We start from the raw sequence: 8,661 nt of genomic DNA on the forward strand, positions 1-8,661 counted from the left end.
CAGTTACTGCAATGTAAGTCGCTCCTTTATTCTGTGCCTGTCAGTTTCTGGTCTGGAAGAAAGATTTTTATTCTTTACCTTTTATATTCTGGCAAGTGAATGTGAGATCACCCTCTATCTGTCAGTTTGTGACATGTTACTGTGTCTTTTACTCTTCACCTGTCAGTTTCTGATATGTGAATGTGGATTTTATTCTGTATCTGTCAGTTACTACAAAGCAAGTATGTATTTTATTCTGCACCTGTTTGTTTCTTGGAATTGATCGGAGCTTTTAATCTATATCTGTCAGCCTCTGGAATGTGAATGTTGCTATTACTCTGTGTCTCTCTGTGCCAGATTTGTCAGCAAGTATTTAACTTTCCCTTTCTGTTCCTGGCATATGAATGTGGATTTTACTATGTATCTCTCAGTTACTGGTATGTGATTGTGGGTTTTATTCTGTATCCACAAGCCTATGATCAGTGATTGTGACTTGTGTCCTAGGCCTGTCACTATCTTGTTTCGTATGTCCATTATTCTGTGCATGTTACTTTACGGGAAATGACTGCAGGATTTATTCTTTTCCTGCCATATTACCACTATGGCTTCAAAAGCTGGTCAGAAGCCGGATATTCTGTGGTTAGTAACTCATGTCCTAACTCCTTAAAGACTTTCCACCACCTACAAGCCACAAGTCAGAAGTCTGATGGATTACTCCCCAGTTGCCTGGATGTGTGCACCCCAAACAACACTCAAGAAACTCTATGCCATCCAGGACAAAGCAGCAGGCTTGATTGGCTTACCATTCACCAGATTAATCATTTACTCCCTCCACCACCAGTGCACAGTGTGTACTATCTACAAGATATACTGCATCAACCTGAGGAAGCACCATGAAACAGCACCTTCCAAACCCCCGACGTCTGCTACCAAGTAGAACATGGGCAGCAAATGTATGAGAACATTACCACCTGCAAGTTCATCTCCAGTTCATATGTCATCCTGACTTGAAAATGTAACACCATTCCTGCATCATCATTCAGTCCAAATTCTGCAACTCCCTACCTAACACCACTTTGGGTGTACCTACACTACAAAGACTGGAGGGAGCAAGAAGGCCACTCGACACCATCTTCTAAAGGGCAATGAGAGATGGACAACAATTACTCTCCTTTCTACAGATGCTCACATCCCATAAACATACACTTCAAATAATCATAAAGGTGTGTATATGAATGACATTTGTTCTGTATCTGTTCATCACTGGTACAGTATGAGTGTGGAAGTCATTCTCCATCTGTCTCTCTGAAAGACAGGATCTGTTTGTTAATAATTATGGAACAATGAAGGAACTCTTACACATCTCGATCTGTCCAACTATCTGTCCCTCTTTGTATGGTATGAGAGTGAAGGATTTATTCTTTATCTCAGAATGTGGAATGTGACTGTGGGTTTTTCTCTGTATCTGTCAATTACTGATAAACAGATGTGGGTTTTCCACTGTACCTGTCTACTTCTGATGTGAGTGTGATTTTAACTCTTTTCTGTCAGTATCCGATGTATGAGCACGTGCTTCAATCTAGCTGCCAACTTCTGATGTGAGTGTGGGTTTTATTATGTATCTATCAGCTTCTGGTATGTATGTGTTGGTTTTGTCATGTACCTGTCAGTTTCTGCTGAAGTGAACAGTGGTTTTGGTTTGAATATCTCACGATCTGTTATGTGAGAATGAGTATTGTTTTGTCCTTGTCAATTTCTGGAATAGCAGAAAGCTCTTTACATTGCACATAGTACAAAGCAAAATACTGTGAATGCTGGAATTTAAAAACAGAAAATGCTGTAAACACTCAGCAGGCCTGCCAACATCTGTGGAGACAGAAACAGAGTTCACCTTTCAGGTCAATGGCCTTTCATCATTGATCTGAAATGTGAACAGTCTCCCTCTCTCCACAGGTGCTGCCAGACTTGCAGAGTATTTCCAGCATTTTCTGTTTTCATTTACACTGTACCTTCTTTATTCTGGCGAGTGAATGTGGGATCACTCTTCACCCTTTCATTTCTGATGTGTGAATGTGGATTTTACCCAGCGTGTTGTCATTTACTGCAATGCAAATATCTGTTTTATTCTGTACCTTTTTCTTTGTGGTAAATGATTGTGGATTTTAACCTGCATCTGTCAGTCTCTGTAATGTGAATGCTGCTATTACTCTGTATTTGTCTGTTCATGATTTGTTAGTATATGTTTTACTTTCCCTGTCTGTTTCTGGCATCTGAATGTGGATTTTACTGTGTACCTCTGAGTTACTTTATGTCTATGTGGGTTTTATTCTGTCTCTGCATGTCTCTGGTGAGTGTAACGTTTTCCCTGTACCTATCAATATCACACTTGTCAGTGTGGCCATTATTCTGTACCTGTTGCTTTATGGTAGCGCTTTTCCTGTCAATCTCTGATATGCTACTATACATTTTATTCTGTACTTGTCAGATTCTGTGATGTGATATTGTTTTTCTCTGTCTATGTGTGTCTGGTATGTCATTATCAGTTTTACTGTGTACCTATTAGCTTCTGGTATTTGAGTATGAGGCTCACATTGTGCATTTCAATTTGTTCTGTGAATCTACTTCGGCCTTGAACTGACAGTTTCTATTCTGTGACTGTACATTTAAAGGATGATTGTTAATTTCTGCTCAATAGGTGTTCATTTAACTCTGTTCATGTCAGTCTCTGCAGTGGGAATTTGTGATTTATGCTGAAACTGCCATTTGTTTATCTTGATGGTATGCTCAATCCTGTTCCTGTCAGTCTCTGTTTTTAAGGTTTTTTTCTGAGTATTAGTCAGTCTCTGACGTGTGAGTGTGGGATTTCCTTTGTGTCTGTAAGTTTTTAATGTGAATGAGAGGTTTTTAAATCGGTACATGGCAATTCCTGAAAAACGAGCATGGGTTTTACTCTGTAACCCTCATACTCTGGTATTTGTGTTTGTGTCTTTTTCTTCTCATTACCTGTCTGTTTCTGAAAAGTTGGTTTGAATTTTACTTTGTACCAGTTACATACTGATCCCTGTTTGTGGGGCTTACTCTGCACCTCTCACTTTCTTATGTGATTCAGATTTATATCTGTACCAGTCAAACTCTGGTATTTGCATCTAGATTTTACTCCACATCAGTCTAACTCAGAATCGTGAGTGTTGTTTTTTTACCTTGTTTCCTTTGTACTTTGCAGTATGGAACTGTAATTGTCACTTTCTGGTATTTGTGTGTAGCTTTTCTTTCATGTCTCTCAGTCTCTGTTGTGTTTTTCCGTATTGTGGGTGAGTGGGTTTGCTTCATGCCTGTCAGTTTCTATATGTTAGTGCAGTTATATTTTCTAGTGGGTGAGTGTTTTTTCACTTCTTTTGCTGTATTATTCAGTTCCTTGGATACGGGTGTAAGTTTCACTCGATATCTCTTAATCCCTAGTCTATAGTTTATCTCTGTCAGTTTCTGATTTTGAGTGTGGGTTTATCTGTACCTGTCACTTTGTTTTATGTGAGAAACGTTTTATTCTGTATCTTTCAGTTTCTGATGTTTGTTTGTGTGTCTTGAACTTGTGCCCCTCAGTTTATTGCATGGGAATGTGGGTTTGACTGTTAATCTAACACTCACTTGTATATGAGTGCTGTTTACTCTTTATCTTTGATTGTCTGGTTTGTAAATTTAAGTTTTAACCTGTGCATTTAAATTTCTAATGTGCAGGTCTTGTTTTTAACCTGTCTATGTCATGTTCTGGTATACAAGTACGTGTTTCAGTCTGGCTTTTGAGTGTGGATTGGACACCACATCTCTACACTCTCTAGAATGTGAGTGTGATTTTTAATCTGTACATGTCAGTTTCTGACATGTGTCTGTGAGGTTTACTTTGTACATTTCATTCTCTGGTCTGTGACTGCTGAATTTATTCTGTATCTGTCAGTTTATGGAAAGTGACTTTGAGTTTTAGTCTGCATCTGTCAGTATTTGGAATATCAATCATCTTAATTATGTGTGTTTTATTCTGTATCTGTCAGTGTGTGAAGTGCAAGTGTTGGGTTTTCTTTGTACCTGTCAGTTATGCATGAGAGATTTTCACTCTCTACCAGAAGATTTCTTGGCATTCACTGTGGATTTCACTCTGTGTCTGTCATTCTCTGGTAGTTGAGTGTGGCTTTTATACTGCATTTGCTATTTTCTGACATGTAAATGTAGATTTTAATCTTTACCTGTTATTTTCCAGTATGCGAGTATGGGTATCAATCTGTCACTGTCAGTTTCTCATATGTGAGGGAGGCAGTTATTCTGCACCTGTTACTTTCTGAAATGTGTGAAGGTTTTTATCTTTCCCTGTCAGTTTCTGGTATGTGATTGTGCCCTTTGTTCTGACCCTTTCCGTGAAAGGAATGTGGGTTCTGTTCCTGTCAGTTTCTGGTATGTGATTGTGGCCTTTGTTGTGTCCCTATCTGTTTCTGTGAATGGAATATGGGTTCTGCTCCTGTCAGTTTCTGGTATGTGATTGTTGCCTTTGTTCTGTCCCTATCTGTTTCTGTGAATGGAATGTGGGTTCTGTTCCTGTCAGTTTCTGGGATGTGATTGTTGCCTTTCTTCTGTCCCTATCTGTTTCTGTGAATGGAATGTGGGTTCTGTTCCTGTCAGTTTCTGGGAAGTGATTGTTGCCTTTGTTCTGTCCCTATCTGTTTCTGTGAATGGAATGTGGGTTCTGTTCCTGTCAGTTTCTGGTGTGTGAATGTGGGTTTATTCTGTATCTTTCAATCTTTGGAATTTGATTATGTGCTTTCTGCAGCACCTTTTAGCTTCTGTTAAGTGAATGAGATGTTAATTCTGCACCTGTCCATTGATAGTATATGAATGTTTATTTTACTCTGTAACTGTCAGTTTATGGAACATGAAGGTGTTCCCCCCCCGATCCTCCGCCACCACCCCCCCCCCCACCCCCACCTGCCAACTTCCAATATGTGACTGTTGTTTTATTCTATACCTGCCATTTTCTGTATGTGATTCTGTTTTTTGATCTTTACCTTTCAGTTTCTGTTCCTTGAGTGAGTTTTACTTTGCACCAGTTGGTTTCTGGTATGTGAGTGTCACTTTTAAGCTGTACCTGTAAAGTTAAGATATAACACTGTGGGTTTATTCTGTATCTTTCAAACTCTAGTGTGTGATATGGGGCTTTTCTCTGAACTTTTCGATTTTTGGTCTGTGTGTTTTAATCTGCAGCTTACAGTTCCTGATAGGTGTGTGTGCACATTTTCTTTTGTTCTGCAGCTATCAATGTCTACTACACATGTATGTGTGTTATTCCTCTCATTCAATTTCTCTTATTGGAGAATTGATTTTTCTTTCTCCCTCTCAGTCTCTGGTATGTGTCCATGTGTCTTGCGTGGTAACTGCAGTTTCAGTTAGGTGACTCTGGTGTTATTCTCTATCTGACAGTCTCTTGCATGTGAGTGGTTTTATTTTCTTCTCTGGAGCTGTCAGTCTCCGTTCTGTGGCTGGAGGTTTTAATCTTTACTTTAACTCTTTAATAATTTGTAAATGTGAATTTTACTCTGTCTGTCTGTTTACTGTATATGGGTATGTTTTTTTAAATCATCAGTTTCATAGAATCATAGAAAGTTTAAGGCACAGAAAGAGGTCACTTAATCCCACCTTCATTTGGTCCTGAACCCTATAGCTTATGGCACTTGAGGTGCATACTCAGAGTACTTTTGAACCAGTTGAGGGTTCCTGCCTCAACTATCCTTTCAGGCAGTGAGTTCCAGACCCCCAAAAACCTCTGGGTGATTTTCTTTCCCTCATCGCCCCTCTAATTTTTCTACCAATCACTTTAAATCTATGGCCCTCGTCAATGACCTCTCTGTTCAGACCCTTCACCTCCACTCTGTCCAGGTCCCTCAAAATTCTGTACATTTCAATCAGCTCTTCCCTCAGCCTTCACTGTTCCAAAGAGAATAATCCCAGCCTTTCCGATTTTTCCTCACAGCTGCATTTTTACAGTCCTGGCAACATCCTCGGAAATGTCCTCAGTACCCTCTCCAGTGCAATTATATCCTTACTGTAATGAGGTGACCAGAACTGGACACAATTTCAGGTATGTGAGGGTGAGATTCAGTCTCTATTTTACTGTCTCCAGGATGTGTCCCTCTTGTGAGATTGATATAGTGTCTTTCAATCTGATCGTGGGTGTGCTTTTGAATTGAGATTGATGCACCTAACTTGCAGCAGTACAGAATTGGAATGGATTGGAAACAATGTCTGTCTCTTCTGCTTTGTTTGATTGCTGGATTGAAAATGTGTCTCTGAACTTGGGATCAGTGAGAGTTTGACTACTTCTGCTCCATGTGACTCTGGAATTAACTGATGGCCTCTGGGACTGATAACAAACCGGTCTGTGTTGTATGGAGCTGAATGTACATTTCCTTGTGCCTGGGAATCATCACATTCATTCTGTTCCCTTGAAGTATTTGCCTGCAGAAAGGACGAACAATATCTCTTGTAACTGAAGATCAGTTGAGGTGGAAGCTAGAAAAGAGATTAATGTAACATTTCAATTAATAATCATTATTACTGACCCGGAATGTTAACTCTGCTTCCTTTCCACAGATGCTGCCAGACCGCTGAGTGGTTCCAGCATTTCTTGTTTTTATTTCACATTGCCAGCACCGGCAGTATTTTGCTTTTATTAAAGAGATTAATGTAACATTTCAATTAATAATCATGATGACTAACCACAAATACTCACCAGAAATACAAAGAATGTCAGTGTCTGATTTCACTGCAGATCTCAGCATCTACTGACCAGGTGTTTTGACCGATTTACAACAATTTAGTGACATCCAGAAACAAGCCAACATCTGCACTTCTCCAAGATTGGGACGACCTGAGGGATGTTTGTGCAGATCAGGTTTCTATTTCCATCTGACATTATAACATAAGAACCTAAGAAGTAGGAGCAGGAGTAGGCCATTCAGTCTCTCGAATCTGATCCACCGTTCAATAAGATTATGGCTGATCTGATCGTGGATTCAGCTCCATTATCCTGCCTGCTCCCAGAACACATTACTCCCATGGAGATCAAAAGTTTAACTCATCCTTGAATATATTTAACAACTCAGCCTCTACTGCTCTCTGAGGTAGAGAATTCCAAAGAATAATGACGCTTTGAGAGAAGAAATTCCTCCTTCACTCCGTCTAAAATGGGAGATCCCTTATTCTGAAACTGTGCGCCCGAGATCTTGATTCCACTATTCACTGTATATTTTGGGCCTCCTTATCACGAGAGACAATGGATACGCGCCTGGAGGTGGTCAGTGGTTTGTGAAGCAGCGCCTGGAGTGGCGATAAAGGCCAATTCTAGAGTGACAGGCTTTTCCACAGGTGCTGCTGAGAAATTTGTTTCTCGGGGCTGTTGCACAGTTGGCTCTCCCCTTGCGCCTCTGCCTTTTTTCGTGCCAACTACTAAGTCTCTTCGACTCACCACATTTTAGCCCCGTCTTTATGGCTGCCCGCCAGCTCTGGCGAACGCTGGCAACTGACTCCCACGATTTGTGATCAATGTCACAGGATTTCATGTCGCGTTTGCAGACGTCTTTATAGCGGAGACATGGACGGCCGGTGGGTCTGATACCAGTGGCTAGCTCGCTGTACAATGTGTCTTTGGGGATCCTGCCATCTTCCATGTTGCTCACATGGCCAAGCCATCTCAAGCGCCGCTGACTCAGTAGTGTGTACAAGCTGGGGATGTTGGCTGCCTCGAGGACTTCTGTGTTGGAGATACGGTCCTGCCACCTGATGCCAAGTATTCTCCGGAGGCAGCGAAGATGGAATGAATTGAGACGTCGCTCTTGGCTGACATACGTTGTCCAGGACTCGCTGCCATAGAGAAAGGTACTGAGGACACAGGCCTGATACACTCAGACTTTTGTGTTCCGTGTCAGTGCGCCATTTTCCCACACTCTCTTGGCCAGTCTGGACATAGCAGTGGAAGCCTTTCCCATGCGCTTGTTGATTTCTGCATCTAGAGACAGGTTGCTGGTGATAGTTGAGCCTAGGTAGGTAAACTCTTGAACCACTTCCAGAACGTGGTCGCCAATATTGATGGATGGAGCATTTCTGACATCCTGCCCCATGATGTTTGTTTTCTTGAGGCTGATGGTCAGGCCAAATTCATTGCAGGCAGCCGCAAACCTGTCGCAACACTCACAGTAAACAGCGTGAAACAGGAGTTAAACCATGAACATGTATTACAGAACTGAGGCGAGAAACAGCAAAGATTTTCTGCAGCAGCTTATTCACGTTCTGTCTCACTTACCGAGTTCACACACAGGCCGAGAAAGGCCTCTCCATTCCTCCGCTCACTCCATGTTCCGGGATCCGTTCATCCTCCACATTGCCTCTCATAAACAGCCCGCGACGCCCCCTGAACTTGCCCCGGAGTCAATGGCGATCTCTGATCCAGACTGCGGACAGGGTCCGAAAGCAATGTGCTGCTGGAAGCAGATTGCTGTTTGCTGCCTTACCCCGAGGCCGTAATATCTCCATTCCCTCTGTTAAAAACAAACTCTTACCGCTCACTGAGTAAATGGCGTTCAACGGATTTGCTGGCGGAGGGGAGCGCGCATTGCGCTCGTTCGCTCATTCACAATCACTGGT

This window comes from Heterodontus francisci, chromosome 21 (genome assembly GCF_036365525.1).
Source record: "Heterodontus francisci isolate sHetFra1 chromosome 21, sHetFra1.hap1, whole genome shotgun sequence".
Classification (NCBI taxonomy): domain Eukaryota; kingdom Metazoa; phylum Chordata; class Chondrichthyes; order Heterodontiformes; family Heterodontidae; genus Heterodontus; species Heterodontus francisci.